Below are 19,638 nucleotides of genomic sequence, written 5' to 3'. Positions count from 1 at the left end.
TCGACAATAATTATCAAGAATCACAAAATTCTAAGCATAGAAAAATAATATGAGCCATCATCATTAAGGTGGAATCAAATTTGAATGAGAAATGGAGAGATCTCACTCAAAATAGGGGTTGTTGTCCAAACCACGAACCAAAGTTAAAAAGTTCCAAATGACAATCAGACCGACCAGAATGAAAAAGGATGATTCACAAACAATTTTCAAAATTTTAGCTCAATTGGATGAGATTTAACATCCGATCATCAAGATCAGGTTGACCGTGCAGATACTTTCAATCCTGAATTTTCAGCAAACACTTTTCTTCTCTCCCTCACTCTTTCTTAGCTGTCCCAAGGATGTATGAAACTCTCTTTTTCTACATAAATAGCTTCCCAAAAAAGTGTTTATTTACCTTTCAAAAAATGACCCTCCACCTTCCAAAGAAAGCTGTACTCAACTAATAAATAACCACCCCATTCCAAGACAACAATTATGATACCAAAGCACAAAGGTTCTTTACTTCCACTTGGACATGAATTCTACTTGGGCATTGACCAAGACTTCCAAGAGAATCATTTATACATGTAGGCAATCCTCCACATAGGAGGGAAACCCAACCGGTTGCTAGTGTCTCTTGAAGATGATTCCACTAAGTTCAATTAGGGCTTCTAATTAGCTTATAGAAATTAACTTATGTTAGAGCATCTGTGCTAATATTTTGTAAAACTTAAGCAATAAAGGAATTGTGCTTAGATTCAGGGTTTAAGATATGATTAACCCAATTGATCATACTACAACTATGATTTAGTTGCTCCTAGTGATCTACTTCTATTCTTGAAAAGAAAAATTTAGTACAAGAGATTTGGATTCATTGAAGCTCCCCTTTTTGATTATCTTTTCGTTTTATAGTGCACGTTTGAATTGTGATTGGCATTTTCTTCCTTATTTTTTTCTTTGAGTAATGTTGACTCTACTATGTGGTCACCTTTCGTGTATCTTTTCTTGGGCCAAACAATTGCTCTATTACATAGTTTAGAATCCCTTCCTGCTTCATTATTTGAAAAATGAGGCACCTATACCACCTATACATCAGTCTATCATATGTTATAAGCTCAGGATGATGCAACAAAAAATTTTTGAAGGCCCCCCTCGAATCCTCTCCACGCCCATGCATATTTAGACAAGGTTTTCAAATCCATGTATGATTTTCTTAATATCAATCATTGAGTTTTCTATTTGCAAATCCATTTTTTTTAAAAAAAATCTTTTTAACTGAATTTATAGAAAATTAGTGTGAAAATGATCTCAACCCTTACTGTCACGCCCCGAACCCACAGATGGGTCCCAGGTGTGAATATAGTAACCTAACCTGTCTCTGTATCAATTCAAACATACATGATATAATACAATAAGATGGTCCGACCCCGTGGGGTACATGGATGCCCTATACACATACACATATACATCCATACTCATCAGTTACGCAGCGAAAAATGCTTCATTTATCTATATAACATACCATACCAGAGTTTGTACAAAGCTAAGATACATGAACCCATACAATACTAAGGTATACAATCCCATAAATACCGCACATACTCCGGGTGTCTACAAAAACCATTACGACAACCCGGTTACAAAATCTCGTACATAATTAGGTACTAGCAGCAGCTAATGACACCCCTGTTTTTGATTGTTAGGATGCTAAATATGGCTACCTGATGGATCTGAAAACATTATACGTGCATTTGAGGTGAGATACCTCTCAGTAAGGAAGAAAGCAGGTTATATCAGTGTATGACATACCAGTATTATTTTACGCAAACATAACATAATACAATACGATACAGTTCAAAAACATTTCTATACAATTCCATATAGTTCCAGTATTTTCACAAATTCATTCCAGTATATACGATGCCCAAAACATACGGTCAGTGTCATCACACTAAGACGCAACTACACTGTGAAACTCGAAGCTTCATAGCGATTATATTGCCAATACGATGTAGCTCACACTAGTACGCAACTACTCCATGAATCCAAAACTTCACAGCGATTATATTGCCAACATGCAACTACTCCATGAAACCTAAAACTTCACAGTGATTACATTGCCAATACACTGTAGCTCACACCCTCGGTGACCAGCCGGGATACGTAGTGATATTTCACACCCTCGGATATAGAGCTGGACACTTTCGCCCACGATTTTCACACCGGTATGTGGCGCAGTGCACGGTAATTAGCCGCCACTACCTGATTTCACAAAACCTGGAATCAATTTGGAGTTCACACTCCTATACATATCAGCGTACGGTAATTAGCCGCCACATAGATGTTTTACAAAATACTTGGAACAATTACATACAATCATACATACCACATTTATGTGGTTTACGGCAAATCATATCATTTCTAATTCAAGTATATAATTTTATACAAATATGGATAACAGTCATCTCAATAATATAGTTTAAAAAAAATAGACAGTTTTCCAAACAAAGCAGAGATGATACCCGAAATCCCCAAATTTTCCCAAAAACTGTAACTCGAAAATCCCGTATTTCACCCAATAGATTTCCCCAAATAAGTTAACAAAACATACATACGATTGTAGCCTACAAGCTTACCAATCCTGATTTTGAAAATAAACTGATATAAACTGAATCCCCTTACCTTAACTCGAATTCCAACTACGAACTCTACTGTCCCCAAAACTACGAACTGAGACTCCAAAACCTACAAACCACAGTACAATACCTGCTTACAATTCTTACTACTACACATATTTCAAATTAGAAAGGAAAACCGAGTCTTACATTGATTTTGTCCCGAAACACAAAACTGCTTGAAACGAGATTCCGATCTGCTAGAAACGTAGAGAATCCTTCCCCGATCCCTGCTGTAATGTCAGATTTATGAATCCGGCGACGAACGGTGAAGAAATCAAGAGAGAGAGAGAGAGAGAGAGTGAGATTTTTAAGCAAACTTAGCTTGGAAGCAACCCTTTTGGATATTTATAGCCTTTTGATTCGGGTGAATTCGTCGACGAATTGGCGTCCTCGTCGACGAGTCCGCCATTACCTTCGTCGACGAGCCGAGGTTCCAGATTTTTTCCCAAAATCTTTCGGGATCTCCTAGTCGACGAGACACTGAATTTTGTCGCCGAGAACAAAACGAACTTCGTCGAAGAACTCTGGCTTCGTCGACGAAACTTGCCCAAATTACCACTTTACCCTTCTTTCAAGTATTAAATCCACATACTACAGTTCGGGTTCTTACAACCTCCCCTCCTTACAAAATTTCGTCCCCGAAATTTGTAATCTCTCATTACGAACACATTCATACTACTACATACATACACACTCTGAGGTGAAATGGCGGCCATTTATACGCAACACGTCTACAATACATACATACTCTAAAGAAAATGGCAGCCATTTATATGCAGCCTCGTCATGATACATACATACATACTCTAGAGAAAATGGCGGCCATTTATATGCAGCCCCGATACAATACATACATACATACATTCTCTCACTTATGGCAGATGAATACTGTGGTTACATACATACGTGGTCTTGGGAGCTTACAATACAACAGGACTCTCCCAGAGACTAACCACCAAATACTAATACAATAGCAGAGTATTACATACATACATATATACTTATAGCACCCTGCTATCCAACTACTACTTTAAACAACTGCAGATACTTCTGGCGTATTTCCGTTTTCAGTTCCCAAGAAGCTTCCTCAAACTTGTGGTTTTGCCAAAATACCTTCACTAACGGTATATATTTGCTATGAAGCTTCTGAAATTTACGGTCCAGATCCTGAATAGGTATTTTCTCTAACACTAAAGTACCCTCAATTTTTAACTCATCATAACTGATAACATGTGATGGATCCAACACGTACCTTCTCAACATGGATACGTGAAACACATCATGGACCCTCGAGAGTGCTGGGGGTAGTGCGATCCGGTAGGCTACTGGACCCACTTGTTCAAGAATATCAAATGGTTTGATATACCTCGAGCTCAACTTGCCCTTCCTCCTGAATCTCATCACTTCCTTTATCGGAGCGATTTTAAGGAATACCTTAAGCCCTACCTCGAACTTCAACTCACGGCAGCGAACATCCGCATAACTCTTCTGCCGACTCTGAGCTGATTTAATCCTTTCTTAGATCAAACCTACCTTCTCAGACGCCTGCTGCACGAGTTCAGGTCCTAAAACCTGACGTTCACCGACCTCATCCTAATACAAAGGAGATCGACATCTCCGACCATCAAAGCCTCGAACGGTACCATCCCTATGCTAGCCTGGAAGCTATTGTTATAGGAAAACTTCACTAGCGGCGGAAACTGAATCCAACTACCACCGAAGTCTAATACACAAGCCCGTAACATATCCTCCAAGATCTGTATCGTCCTCTTCGAATGTCCATCAGTCTAGGGGTGGAACGCTGTATTGAAAGTAAGTTTCGTTCCCAGTGCTTTCTACAAGCTCTTCCAGAAACGAGAAGTAAACCTCGGATCCCGATCTGAAACAATGGACACTAGTACTACGTGCATTCTCACTATCTCATGCATATACAGGTACGCTAGCCTACTCAAAGGGTAGCTAACCTTCATCGGTACAAAGTGAGTAGATTTTGTCAACCTGTCCACAATTACCCAAATAGAATTCTGCCCGTGAAGCACTGGGTGAAATCCAGTAACAAAGTCCATAGAAATGTGCTCCCATTTTCACACCGGAATAGGCAAAGGCTGCAACGGCCCTGTCGGCCTCTGATGTTCAGCTTTCACCTACTGACACGTCAGACACTGCTCCACGAATCGGGCAATATCCCTCTTCATACCACTCCACCAGAAGGACGCACGAAAATCACAATACATCTTCGTACTACCCGGATGTACCGTATACAAAGAATGATGTGCCTCCTCCAGAATCGTCCTTCTGATCTCATCGTCGTTTGGAACACACAGCCTAGTCCCAAACCTCAACACACCTCTGCCAGAGATGTTAAAATCCGCAGCCAAACCCTACTGCACCTTCTCCACAATCTCAGCTAACTCCGCATCATTAGCCTGCGTGACTTTAATACGTTCAAACAAGGTCGGCTGGATTACCAAGCTAGCAACAAAAGCCTGATGATCGCCAGATCCAACTCCACACCAAGGCTTTCCAGATCCCGTCTGATATAATGCTGAGCTACAACTACAGATACTGATGCATGCTCTGACTTCCGACTCAACATATCTGCTACCACATTAGCCTTCCCTGGGTGATAGCTGATCGTGCAATCGTAGTCCTTAATCAACTCTAGCCACCGCCTCTGCCTCATATTCAGCTCCTTCTACATGAAAAAGTACCTGAGGCTTTTGTGGTCAGTGAAAATCTCACACTGAACACCATACAGGTAGTGTCGCCAGATCTTTAGGGCATAAACTACAGCAGCCAATTTCAGATCATGCGTAGGGTAATTCTTCTCATACTCCTTAAGTTGTCGAGAAGCATAAGCTACCACCTTACCTTGTTGCATAAGCACACATCCCAAACCCTTCAGGGATGCGTTGTTATAGATCACAAAACCCCCATCCCCTGAAGGAATGGTCAAAATTGGAGCAGTAACTAGCCGGTGCTTCAACTTGAGAAAGCATTGCTCGCAATCACTAGTCTAGTCAAACTTCACCACCTTTTTAGTCAATCGTGTCAGAGGTCCAGAAAATTTAGAGAAACCCTCTACGAACCGATGATAATAACCCGCAGGTCCCAGAAAACTCCGAACCTCCTGCACACTCTTTGGTTTAGCCTAGTCGACCACAACTTAAATCTTGCTAGGATCAACGGAGATACCGCCCTTAGACACCACATGGCCTAAGAACGCAACTTGATTAAACCAGAACTCACACTTCTTCAGCTTAGCATACAACTTCCTCTCTCACAGAATCTGTAACACCAACCTCAAATGGTTTTCATGCTCTTTCGAACTCCTCGAGTATACTGGAATGTCATTGATGAACACCACTACGAACTGATCCTGGTACTCATGGAAAACCCTGTTCATCAGATCCATGAACACCGCCGACGCATTGGTCAAACCAAATGGCATAACCAGAAACTCACAGTGGCCATATTTGGTTTGGAAAGCAGTCTTCGCTACATCCTCAGATCTAACCCTCACCTGATGATACCCTGACCGTAGGTCGATCTTCGAAAAGACCTACGTTCCTTGCAACTGATTAAAGAGATCATCTATATGGGGCAAAGGGTAATGGTTCTTCACCGTCACTTTGTTGATCTCGCAGTAGTCAATGCACATACGCATCGACCCATCCTTCTTCTTCACAAACAAAACTAGAGCTCCCTAGGGCGAAACACTCGGTTGAATAAAACCCTGGTCTAGTAATTCTTGCAACTACTCCTTCAACTCTCGAAGTTCTACTAGAGCCATCTGGTACGAAACTTTAAAGATCGGTGCCTTATTAGGCAGCAACTTTATCACAAACTCCACCTCACGATCTGGAGGTAAACAGGGTAAATCATCAGGAAACATATCTAGAAATTCATTGACTACTTGAATATCCTCAAGTCTCAATTCATCCTGCGGCGGTTCCTTTACACAAGTTAGGTATCCCTGACACCTATCCAAGAGTAACCTCCTCGCCTGTAACGCTGATAGAACCTGTGACGTCAAACGCACACACGATCCTATGAACTCGTACTCTTGCTCCCCAGGAGGTCTGACAATCAATCACTGCAAAACTGGAGAATAGCCAGTCCATCCCTAGTATGACGTCAAAACCATACATGTCGTATACTACAAGGCACGCTAGTAGTAGTCTCCCCTAGATTTCCACTGGGCAGTTCCCTAACATCTTACTACAGATCGTTACACTCCCAGTTGGCGTAGTCACAGACAACATCTCATTCATCACATAGGTTTCAACCCCACACAACTTCACAAAACTAGCAGATATGAACGAATGGGTTGCCCTTGAATTAAATAAAACAACAGCTCTATTCGAAAGCAATAACATGGTACCTGTCACCACATTCCCAGCGTGTTCCACATCTACTGGAGTCAGTGAATATACCCTCGCTGGAGCCGTGGTTGCCTAGTAGTTCCCCCGAGGCATCTAATTACTCCCACAGTTCTGGCTCTGTGCAGGCGTATCTCTCCTCGGTGCCTGACAGGTTCGTGACATGTGGCCCGGCCTGCCACAGTCGTAGCAATTTCCCTAAAACAGCTGGCATTTTCTATCGTGCCTTTTACGGCACTTGGCGCACAGTGTGGGGGATGGATCCCCTTGATAACTCTAATGCTCGGTAGATTGCTGATAACCTAAACTATAGTTCTTCTTCTTCTTCTTCCACTATCCTTGCCGAGGACGAGAAGATACCGACCTCTTCCCCTGATCCTGCACCACCTCATCTCCCCGAATGTCGATCTCAACTATGGTGGCTTTATCCACCAAGACAGAGAACTCATGGATCTGCAGCATCCCTATAAGATGGCGGATGTCTTTCCTCAGACCTCTCTTGAACCTTCGAGCCTTCTCGTGCTCATTCAGAACCAAGTATGGCAAAAATTGAGATAACTTGATAAATCTGGCGGCATACCTCTGCACCGTCAAAGTTCCCCGCGTCAGGCCCAAAAACTCATCGGCCTTCACATCTCGAGAGGAGACCGGAAAGTATCTCTCGAAAAATACCTCCTTGAAGCAGGCCCATGTCATATCATATGGACTAGCTCTCTGCCTCTCAAGCAAATTCACCGCCATCCACCAACGCCCTTCCTCCCTAGTCAGCTGGAAGGTAGCGTACAAGACCTTCTTCTGCTTCTCAATGCAGTGGAGGACTTCCAAAATCCTCTCGGTCTTCTCGACCTAGTCCTCTGCCACTATTGGATCGGGTCCTCCCGTAAATGTTGGAGGGTGCATGCGTGTGAATCCCTCAATGGTACACCTCGCATCAGTAGGAGAGCTCTTGCATCTCCTAACACTCTGCCCAATTTCTTGGATCACCTATCTCGCCAAACCACAAGACACAGAAGGAGACTCATCGCTTGCCATCTCCTCGGAGCCACTCTCCAAGTTATTATCCTTGGGCTCCATTCTGAAAACAGAATAGAAATCGGTTAGAATTCCTATATCGTACACAGTTAACACAATCATAGACCTAATCATGTCAATTATTACCCTCACAGGTCAAAGCCTGCCCCATCACACCGACACGAATCCATCAATGATTTGCCCTGCCTTTACTGGAATCGTTATCCCAAGAAAAACACGAAATACCGTCGACAAATCCCAGTCTAGCAACATAACAACCCTCGACCAACACTACCCATTTCCTACATCCTATACTCTAGTACGTACACATCAATACTCTTAACTAAGTCTACAAGACCTAGTAACCTGGTTAGCTCTGATACCAAGCTGTCATGCCCTAAACCCGTAGATGGGTCCCATGTGTGAATATGGTAACCTAACCTGTCTCTGTATCAATTCAAACATACATGATACAATACAATAAGAGGGTCCGACCCCGTGGGGTATAAGGATGCCCTATACACATACACATATACATCCATACTCATAAGTTACGCAGCGAAAAATGTTTCATCTATTTATATAACATACCATACCAGAGTCTGTACAAAGCTAATGTTAGCTTTGGTGCAATCCCAAGAGGGGGGGTGAATTGGGTATTTAAAAATTATCACCTAGGTTAAACCAGATAAGCAGTATTACTTAACCTAGGGTCTGTCTATGCAAATGTAAATCTAATCATTTACAATATAACATATACGTGCAGTAAGTAAATTGCGGAAATGTAAAGAACACGCACGATATGTTATCGGGGTTCGGCCAACTGTGCCTACGTCCCCGCCTCTAGCTCGCAAGAAGGAGGATTCCACTAATAGCTCACTTAAGGGTGGAGCGGCACCGTTTACAACCAGGTCAAATTAACACAGGGCTGACCTCAACCTTAACCAGGTCAATTAGCGGGGTTGTCCTCAACTTACACGCCTTAACAAGACGACGCACCTAGCTTTCCTAACCGGGTCTAAGCCAATCCGGGACTATTCTAGGGCTAGTCTCCCTCTTCAGGCCCGTGCCTGGAAATACAACCAAAGTGTATAAAATTTGTACACGGAAATATGCTTCTAGAAAAGCAGATGTGTGCACCAATACAACTCAATCAATAAAGCAAGCACGAATGATATGTAGATATGCTCAGTGCTCTAATGTGTGCTAAACACTCAATCAAGTATGATAATCAATCAAGATCTAGAGTGTGTATCTAAGAAAGATTTGAAACACAATATTCGAATATCAAAAAATCAGATCAGGGTTTCAAATATGCTAAGCAAGATAGATCAAACAAACTCAATATGATATTTCAATTTCTAAAGCACAATGGAGTTGTTTGAAACGTTAGCTTTTCACAAAAGGATTTTTGCACACAAAATCTAGGTTTAGGTATCTTGCAACAACAATGCAAGAACCACAACCCTTAAAGTCTTCCCACACAAGATTTATCAAATGAAATCCGTGGAAGAACTTTAGGCTATACTCTCAAATAAAATCAATCAAACTTTATACCAAAAGAGAGTATTAGCTAGAAAGATTACGCACTATAGCCTTATAGAAATACTCACAATGCTTAGAGAAATAAAGATTGAAGAGTATGTGAGTGTTTACAAGAAGTTTTTGGCTAATATAGGGTTTTAAGAGTTGAGAGAGTTTTTCCCTAATCTAGTTTGCTAATCCCTTGCTAATAATGATAAATGAATGGGTATATATAGGCAAGGAGGTATTTTTGACCGTTGGGGACCTATTGGGCATTATTAAGAAAGTTTTAAATCATTTTAAAATAATTAACCTTGTTTCGGTCCGGTTGACCAAAAAATCAGGGCAACCCGAGAGGTCCGGTCGACCAAAAATGTTTCGGTCGACCAAGTCTCAAATGGTTCGGTCGACTAGGGGACTTTTGAACTGAGGTCTTGGTCGACCAGGAGAGGGCGATTTTCCAATTTTCTGAGTTTCGGTCGACCAGGGAATTTTGAACTGCCTGGTTCGGTCGACCAGACCGTTGGGAATTCTCCCGAGAACGCTTCGGTCGACCAGGTAGTTATAGTACAAAAGATCTCGGTCGACCAGATGGTCAACTGTTGACCCAGGAGGGTTTTGGTCGACCAGGGCTTTTTGAACTACAAGATTCGGTCGACCGAGTGGTCAATTTTTGACCCAGGGAGGTTTCGGTCTACCAGGGCTTCTTGAACTACATGTTTCGGTCGATCGTAGTGAAGGCTCGGTCAACCGGCCTCTACTTTTCTGCACAGACACTATTCAGTGTTTTGGCCATAACTTTTCCTATACAACTCCAAATTGAATGTTCTTGATACCAATAGAAAGGTAAGAGAAAATACCACAATTTTCATGTTGAACACATTTTAAGAAAATGACTTTTGACTTGAGAAAAATGTCCATCAATGAGACAGAAGAAACATGAAGGGAGTTTTTCTCTTACGGACATGTTTCAGTGTTTTGGCCATAACTTTTTCTGTGTAACTCCAATTTTACGTTTTTGGTATCAAACTCAAGCTATGGTAAAATGCCACAATTTTCATTTTGAACATGATTTGATATGACATCCAATTGAGTAAGAAAATTATTCATTTCTAACATTCGGTCGACTGGCCGGTTGACGGACCCCTTTGAAAATTTTAGTTTTTGCCTTCTTTTAACTTTAAAACCATTTAAAAACCTTTGTATAAGTTAGGCATTTTATGACAAAATTTTTTCATGTTATTTTGAGGTCCTATGGTCAATCTAAGGTCAATTTGAGCATACCTACCTATCATGCATGATGCAAATTATTACAAGCCATATGAGTGTACAGTCCATAATAAAATTACATCCCAGAATGAAAAAACTGAAAAATAAATATAAATGCAGCACAAGGTTCTTCATTCATCGGCACGAACACCGCACGCCATCATAATAAGTCTTTTAGTCCTGAAGCGCGCACAAGGTGAACCTGCATGCAATTCTCAATACAACCATTAGTACCAAGAGCATTTGTCATAATCAAAACTGGGTGTGACCAATCAGGTCAATATTTAAGATACATGGACCTATACAATACTAAGGTATATAATCCCATAAATACCGTACATACTTCGAGTGTCTACAAAACCCATCACGACAATCCGATTACAAAATCTCATACCTAATTAGGTACTAATAGCAGCTAATGACACCCCCGCTTTTGATTGTTAGGATGCTAAATACGGCTACCTGATGGATCTGAAAACATTGTATGTACATTCGGGGTAAGACACCTCTCAGTAAGGAAGAAAGCAGGTTATATCAGTATATGACATACCGGCGTTATTTTACGCAAATATAACACAATACAATATGATATAGTTCGAAAACATTTCCATACAATTCCATACAGTTCCAGTATTTTCACAAATTCATTCTAGTACATACGATACCCAAAACATACGGTCAGTGTTGTCACACTAATACACAACTACACTATGAAACTCGAAACTTCACAGCGATTACATTGCCAATACGATGTAGTTCACACTAGTACGCAACTACTCCATGAATCTGAAACTTCACAGCGATTACATTGCCAACAATTGAACTACTACATTGAACACCTGAAAACTTCACAGTGATCTATCCAAAACACTGAGCTCCACCCCGGCTTGGTGACCAGCTGGGGATATGTAGTGATAGGTCACACCCTCGATATAGAGCCGACATCTCGCCCACGGTTTTCACACCGATAGTGAAGCAACGTACGGTAATTAGCGCACTAGCCGATTTCACAAATGCAATATTGGGAGTTCACCCAATCCTATTACGATCAGAGTACGATAATAGCAGCCACATCATTAGTGTTTACAAAATACCTGGAACTAATTACATACAAACCATACCATTGCCAAAACTTATTGGGTTATAGCAAATCATAGCGTTTCAAATTCAAGATATAGTTTTATAAAAATATGGATAACAGTCGTCTCAAATATAGTTTGAAAAAAAAACAGACAGTTGTAAAAATACAAGCTGAGATGATACCTGAATCCCCAAAATTTTTCAAAAACGTAACCCGGAAAATACCGTATTTCACCGATAAATTCCCAAATAAGTTCCAAAAACATAAATACGATCGTAGCTACAAGCTTACTATCCTAATTTCGAATGAACTGATATAAACTGAATCCCATTACCTTAACTCGAATTCCAACTATGAACTTACGGTCCCAAACTACAAACCGCGACTCCAAAACTACAAACCAAAGTTTACAATACCTCGCTTACAATTCGTACTACTACACATATTTCGAAATCAGAGAAGAAAATCGAGACTTAAATAGATTTTGTCCCCCCAAAACACGAAACTGCTCAAACGAGATTCCGATCACTAGAACATAGAGAATCCTCCTGCGATCCCCGGCAGTAACGTTAGATTATGAATCCGGCCGCCGAACGAAAGAGAATCAAGAGAGAGAGAGAGCTTCGAGTTCTAGAGGAGAGAGTGAGATTTAAGCAAAGTAGCTTGAAGCAATCCTTTTGGATGAAAGCACGTCTTCGCTACCATCCATTTTTAATCCGATCTTATATCCCTCACCTGAGGATACCTGACCGTAGGTCGCTCTACGAAAAAGTACACCTCCCCGTTCCTGGCATACGTGATTGTATCAAGAGGATCATCTACTATGGGGCAAAGGGTAATGGTTCTCACCGCACTTGTTGATCTCCAGTAGTCAATGCACATCCGCTCGACCCATCCTCTTCTTCACACAAACAACAAAACTAGAGCTCTACATAGGGCGAAAACACGCGGCTTCTCCAATAAAAACCCTGGGCTAGTAATCTTGCAACTACCCTTCAACTCTCGAGTTCTACTAGAGCCATCTGGTACGAAACTTTACCGATCGGTGCTTATTAGGCAGCAACTTTATCACAAACGCCCCTCACGATCTGGGAGGTAAAAGGGTAAATCATCAGGAAACATATCTAGAAATTCATGACCTACTTGCATTCCACAAGTCTCAATTCATCCTGACGGCGCGTTCCTTTACACAAGTTAGGTATCCCTGACACGATCCAGAGTAACCTCTCGCCTGTAACGCTGATAGACCTGTGCCGTTCAAACGCAACACGATCCTATGAACTCGTACTTGCTCCCCAGGAGGTCTGACAATCAATCACTGCAAAAATGGAGAATAGCCAGTCCATCCCTAGTATGACGTCCAAAAAAATACTGTCGATACTACAAGGCCGTAGAAGTAGTCTCCCCTAGATTTCCACTGGGCAGTTCCCTAATCATCTTACTACAAGATCGTCTTACACTCCCCGTTGGCTCGTCACAGACAACAATCATCATCCACATAGGTTTCAACCCCCACACAACTTCACAAAACTAGCAGATTATGACGAATTGGGTTGCCATTGAATTAAATAAAACACGTATTATTCGAAAGCAATAACATGGTACCTGTAACCACATTCCCAGAGTGTCCACATTACTAGTCCGTGAGATACCCGATGGAGCCCGTTGGTGGCCTAGTAGTTCCCCCCGAGGCTATCTAATTTACAAAACCAGTTAGGCTCGCTGCAGGGGGCGTGTTTTTCTCTCCTCGGTGCTGACAGGTTAGTGGACATGTGGTTACACACGGCCTGCCACAGTCGTAGCAATTTCCCTAAAAACAGCTGGCATGGTATATACGTTGCCATTTTACCGGCACTTGGTCGCACAGGGGGGGGGAGGTGAGCCCCTTGAAGTAACGTAAGGCGCGGGAGAGTGATAGAGCATATCCGGCAATACCGAGAGGGCCTGCCTCGGATCATGCGGCACCTCCACTCATCCTGCTTTGGACTGAGAAGTTTAGAACGATACCCGACCTCTTCCCCTGTATCCTGACACCACCTCATCTCCCCGAAAAATGGCTCGATCTATCACATATGGTTGTTGGCTTTAGACACACAAGACAAGAGAACCTAAGTGATCTGTCTTCCAGCAACTCCCTATATTACTGATCGGGGATGTCTTTCCTCAGCCCTCTCTTGACACTTAGAGCTTTGTGCGCATCAGAAACCAAAGTCAGGCAAAACCATCGAGATAATTTTCGACCTAAATTATGGCGGAATACCTCTGCACCCGTCAAAGCCTTCCCGCGTCAGGCCCAAACACTCATCGGATTTATTAACACCTCTCGAGAGGAGGCGAACAGTATCTCCTCGAAACAATCCCTCACTTGAAGAGGACATGTCATATCATATCGTTGACTAGCCTCTCTGCCTTCCAAAGCAAATCACCGCCATCCACCATGCACTTTCCTCCCTAGAAGCGGCGGTAGCGTACAAGACTTATTCTGCTATCAATGACGTGGAGGCACTCCAAAATCCTCTCGGTCTCCGACTCGTTCCACTCTGCAACTATTGTGATCGGGTCCTCCCGTATGTTGGCAGGGTGGCTGCGTGTGGAATCCCTCAATGGAACCCTCGCCATCAGTAGAGAGTCTGGCATTCTCTACCAACTCTGCCCTAAGATCTTGGATCACCTATATCTCGCACCCAAACCACAAGTCCCAGCACCAGGAGACTCATCGCCCTTGCATCTCTTCGAGAGCCACTCAACCAAGTTATTATCCTATGGGGCTCCATTTGCAAACAGAATAGGAAAATCGGTTAGAATTCTATATCGTACAACAGTCTAAACCAAATCACCAGACCTAATATGGCAATTCACCTACCCTCACCGGTTCAACAGCTGCCCCATCACCACACACGAACTCAATTTTCAATGCATTTGCCCTGCCTTACTGGATCGTTATCCCAAGAAAAAACGAAATACGTCGGACAAATCCCCAGTCTAGCGAACATAAAACCCTCGCTACCATTTACATATACCACCATTCACGACCATCCTATACTATAGTACGTCTATCCTCATACCTCACTAACTAAGTCTACACTAGACTAGTAACAGGTAGCTTGCAACCAAGCTGTAATCGCCTAAACCCTTTTCGTAGAGGGTCCTCATGTGTGAATATGGTAAACCTAACCGGTCTCTGTATACAATGTCAAAACATACATGATACACTTACAACTAAGAGGGTCCGACTCCAGTGGGGTATAGGCTGCTATACACTACACTATTTTTTTATACTCCATACCATAGTACGAGCGACACCAGTTTTCTCTATTTATATAACATACCATACCAGAGTCGTACAAAGCTAAGTTAAGATTTGTGATCCCAAGAGGGGGGTGATTGGGTATTTTTAAATTATCACCTAGGTTAAACCAGAAAGACGTATTACTTAACCTAGGGTCTGTCTCTGCACAGTACTTCTAATCATTTACAATATAACCTATAGCTGCGTAAGAAAATTGCGGAACGGATAAAGGAACAGCACGATATGTTTGTCGGGGCTTGCGGCCAACTGTGCCTACTCCCGCCTCTAGCTCGCCGAAGAGGATCCACTATGTCACTTAGGGGGGAGCGGCACCGTTTACAACGGTCAAATAACCAGGGTGGACCTCACCTTAAACCCGGTCAATAGCGGGGTATCCTTCAATTACACGCCTAACAGACGACGCACCTAGTTTCCTAACCGGGTCTACACCCAATCCGGGGCTAATTAGGGCTAGTATCCCTCTTCAGTCCCGTGCAGGACACATACAACCAAAGGTGTATCAATTGGTACAGGGAAATATGCTCTAGAAAGCAGATCGGTCACCCACCAACTCAATCATATTAAAGACGCACAATGAGATGTAGAATATGCTCAGTGCTCTACTGTTGCCACCAAACCACTCAATCAAGTCATCTTGATCACTCAATCAAGATTAGGATGTGTGATCTAAGAAATGATTGTGAAACACTCTAAATTATTCGAATATCAAAAACCTCAGATAAGGTTTCAAATATGCTAAGCAAGATAAGATCAAACTCAACTCCAATTTCATGATATTTCACTTTCTAAAGCCATCAATGGGGTTGTTGAAAAGTTAGCTTTTCACAAAAGGCTTTGCACACTAAAATCTCGGTTTAGGTAGTTTCTTGCCACATTCCAAAGCAACGGAACCACAAACCCTTAAAGTCTTCCACACAAGATTATCAAATGAAATCCGGAAGAAATTTTTTGGCTATCACTCTCAAATAAAATGCAATCAAACTTTATCCCAAAGAGATAGTTAGTAGAAGGCTTACGCATTCTATTGAGCCTTATAGAAATCCCTCACAATGCTTAGTCAGACAATAGCTTGAAGCGTAGTGAGTGTTTACATCCAGAAAGTTTTCTGGCTAATATAGGGTTTTTAAGAGTTGAGCTAGACGTTTTTCCCTTATATCAGTTTGCCTAATCCCTTGCTAACTAATGACTATATTTGAATGGGACCCTATATAGGCACAGGAGTTGTTTTTTTTGACCCGTTGGACCTCCAAGCGGCATTATTTTTTAAGGAACCCAGTTTTAATCATTTAAAATAATTAACTTGTTTGCGGTCGGTTGACCAAAAAATCCGGGCAACTCAATGAGACAGGTCCGTGTTTTCTCGGATCCAACCAAATATGCGTTCGGTGACCAAGTTCAAATGGTTTCGTAGACTAGGGTTACTTTTGAAACTGAGGTCGTGGTAGACAGGAGTCAGGTAGATTTTCAAAGTTTCATGGCAGTTCCGGTAGGACCCGGCGATATTTTTTTTTTGAACTGCCTGGTTATGGCTCGACCATGCACAGTTGGCGAATTCTACCCGACGAACGCTATCGCGTCGACACAGGTAGCTGTATACGTACAAAAGTATCGGTCGACAGATGGTCAAATGTTGACCCTACGGTTTCAGGGTTTTGGTCGAACCAGGGTCTTTTGAACTACAACACGATTACGGTCGGACCGAGGTCGAGTCAAGCTTTGACCCAGTGGAGGTTCGGTATACCAGGCTTCTTGAAACTAAATGCTCGGTTACCGCTTCGGAGTGAGGCTCGGACCAACCGGCTTCTACTTTTCTGCACAGACCCTCATTCAGCGTTTTGGCCATAATTTTCTTATACAACTCCAAAGGCGAATGTTCTTGATTACCCCTGGGAAAAAGGTAAGAGAAATATTACAACAAATCCGTTAAGGTTTGACACCTTTAACTCTTTGCCCACGAAAAGGACTTTTGACTTGTAGAAAAATGCCATGCAATGTAGCCTTACAGTAGAAACATGAAGGGAGTTTTTCTCTACGGGTACACTGTTCTAGTGTGTTGGCCATAACTTTTTAGGTGTAACATTTACTGTTCGTTATAGTTGATTTGGTAACCCATCTATCATCCAACGCATGGGTTTTTAAATGCTCACAATTTTAATTTTGACCATTGACTTTTATATGACCCCATATCCAGTGAGTAAAGATTTAAATTATTCCATTCCAACATCCGGTCGAATTGCGCCGGTTGACGGACCCCCTTTGAAAATTTTAGTTTTTGCTACTTCTTTTTTTAACTTTAAACCATTTAAAAAACCTTTTCTTGTATTAACCGTTAGGAATTTGGATCCGACATCAGAAGTTTTCTTAGTTATTTTGAGGTCTATGGTTCAATACTAGGTCAATCTGAGATACCTACCTCCATCATGAATGACGCCAATTATTACAAGTCTATGAGTGTCACAGTTCAATAATAAAAATTACATCCAGAGAAAAAACTTAATTAAATAAAGATTGTCAAATTTACAGCACAAGTGTGCTTCATTCATCGGCACGAACACCGCACGCAATATAATACGTTTTTAGCTCAATGAAGACGCGCACAAGGTCGAACTTCTGCATTGCAATCATTCAATTACAACACCATAGACCATAGGCATTTGTCATAATCAAAACTTTGGGTGGAACAATCAGGTAATATTTAGATACATGGACCTATACAATACTACCGGGATATAATCCCAAATCCGTACATACTTCGAGATGTCTTTTTTCATCTACCACACCCTTTTTAATACCTTTCCCTTTATTCTCCCCCACTTGATAAATCCCCGATTCAATAACCCCTTTCCCCCCCCCCCCTTTTTCCCCTTCTTTCCTATCGTTCATACCCATCCTAATTATGTTGTTACTATAACAGCCACGCAATGCTATCAATGTCTCCCCTTTCGACTCGTTTGGATGGCTAATTATCGGCATAACCCCCCCTCCCCTACACTGTCACCTTGGATAGCGACTATATCCATTTATGTCTATACACCCTTTATCGTGTGGAAAGACACCCTACGGAATCGCGATTTAGTACAGCAGGCTTATTATCAAGTATATGACTTCACCGGGTTTTTTACGCCAAAGATTTTCAACTCCAATACCCATTATGTATAGTTCCCTCGAAACATTCTCCATACATATTTCATTATACAGCTGCATTCCTTTCACACTTTTTATTTCTATGTAAATACGCCTACCCAAAAAACACTACCGGCCTCAGTGTGGTCAACTATACAAATACCCTATGAAACGTATAAACCTTTCACAGCGCTACCTTGCATACGATGTAGTGACACCACTAGTACGCTATACTACTCCATGAATGATGAACACTTCAAAGCGATTAATACTTGCCAACCAATGCATAAACTAATCCATGAAATACCTGAAATCAAAGTGATTTTTATATTGCCCACACACTGTAGCTCACCCCTCGGTGCACAGCTGGCTATGGTAGTCGCAAATTCTCTACACCCTTCGGATTATATGCTGCCGCACACAACTCTCGACAACCCACCGGTTTTCTACAGATACGTGATCGCAACGTACGCGTAATTATGCCGCCATGTAGCCGCTTCACAAAACTTGAAATATTTTTGGAGTTCACACTGCCTCTCACAATATCCGCGTCCGCAATACCCTCCTAGCCAGCCACATAGCGTTTTATCAAATACCTGGACAACATTACAGACACCCATTAATACCATATGCCCAACTTATTTGGTCCTATAGCACAACACATCTCGTTCCAATCAGTATCTAGGCTACATAAATCTGGACCAAAGTGTCTAATATATTGCATAGTTGAAAAAAACAGACAGTTTCTCCATACAAAGCTGCGATGACTTACATGAAATTTATCTTTTTCACAAAATTTTTCAAAATGTGACACCGAAATTCGTACCTTTCATCCGTTTTAACATTCCCTAAATAAGTTACAAAACCAATCTATACATACGATCCCGGTCGCCCCCCCCTACAAGCTCCATCTAACCTATTCTCCCCTGAATAAGTCTCAACTCTCGTATCTAAACTTGAACACCTACCTGGTTAACTCGAAATTTTCCAACTTGAACTTACGGTCCCCAAAACTACAAAACGAGGACTCAAACACTACAAACCACTACAATAATGCTTACAATTGTACTACTACCATATTCGAATCAGAAAGAAAAATCGAGCCTTACCTCGATTTTGTCCCAAAACACGAAACTGCTCAAAACGAGATTCCGATTCACTAGAAACATAGAGAATCCTTCCTCGATCCCCGCAGTAACGTTAGATTTATGAATCCGGCGACGAACGACAAAGAAATCAAGAGAGAGAGATAGCTTCGAGTTCTAGAGAGAGAGAGTG

This window comes from Malania oleifera, chromosome 4 (genome assembly GCF_029873635.1).
Source record: "Malania oleifera isolate guangnan ecotype guangnan chromosome 4, ASM2987363v1, whole genome shotgun sequence".
Lineage (NCBI taxonomy): Eukaryota > Viridiplantae > Streptophyta > Magnoliopsida > Santalales > Ximeniaceae > Malania > Malania oleifera.
Note: the sequence above shows the minus strand (reverse complement) of the source record.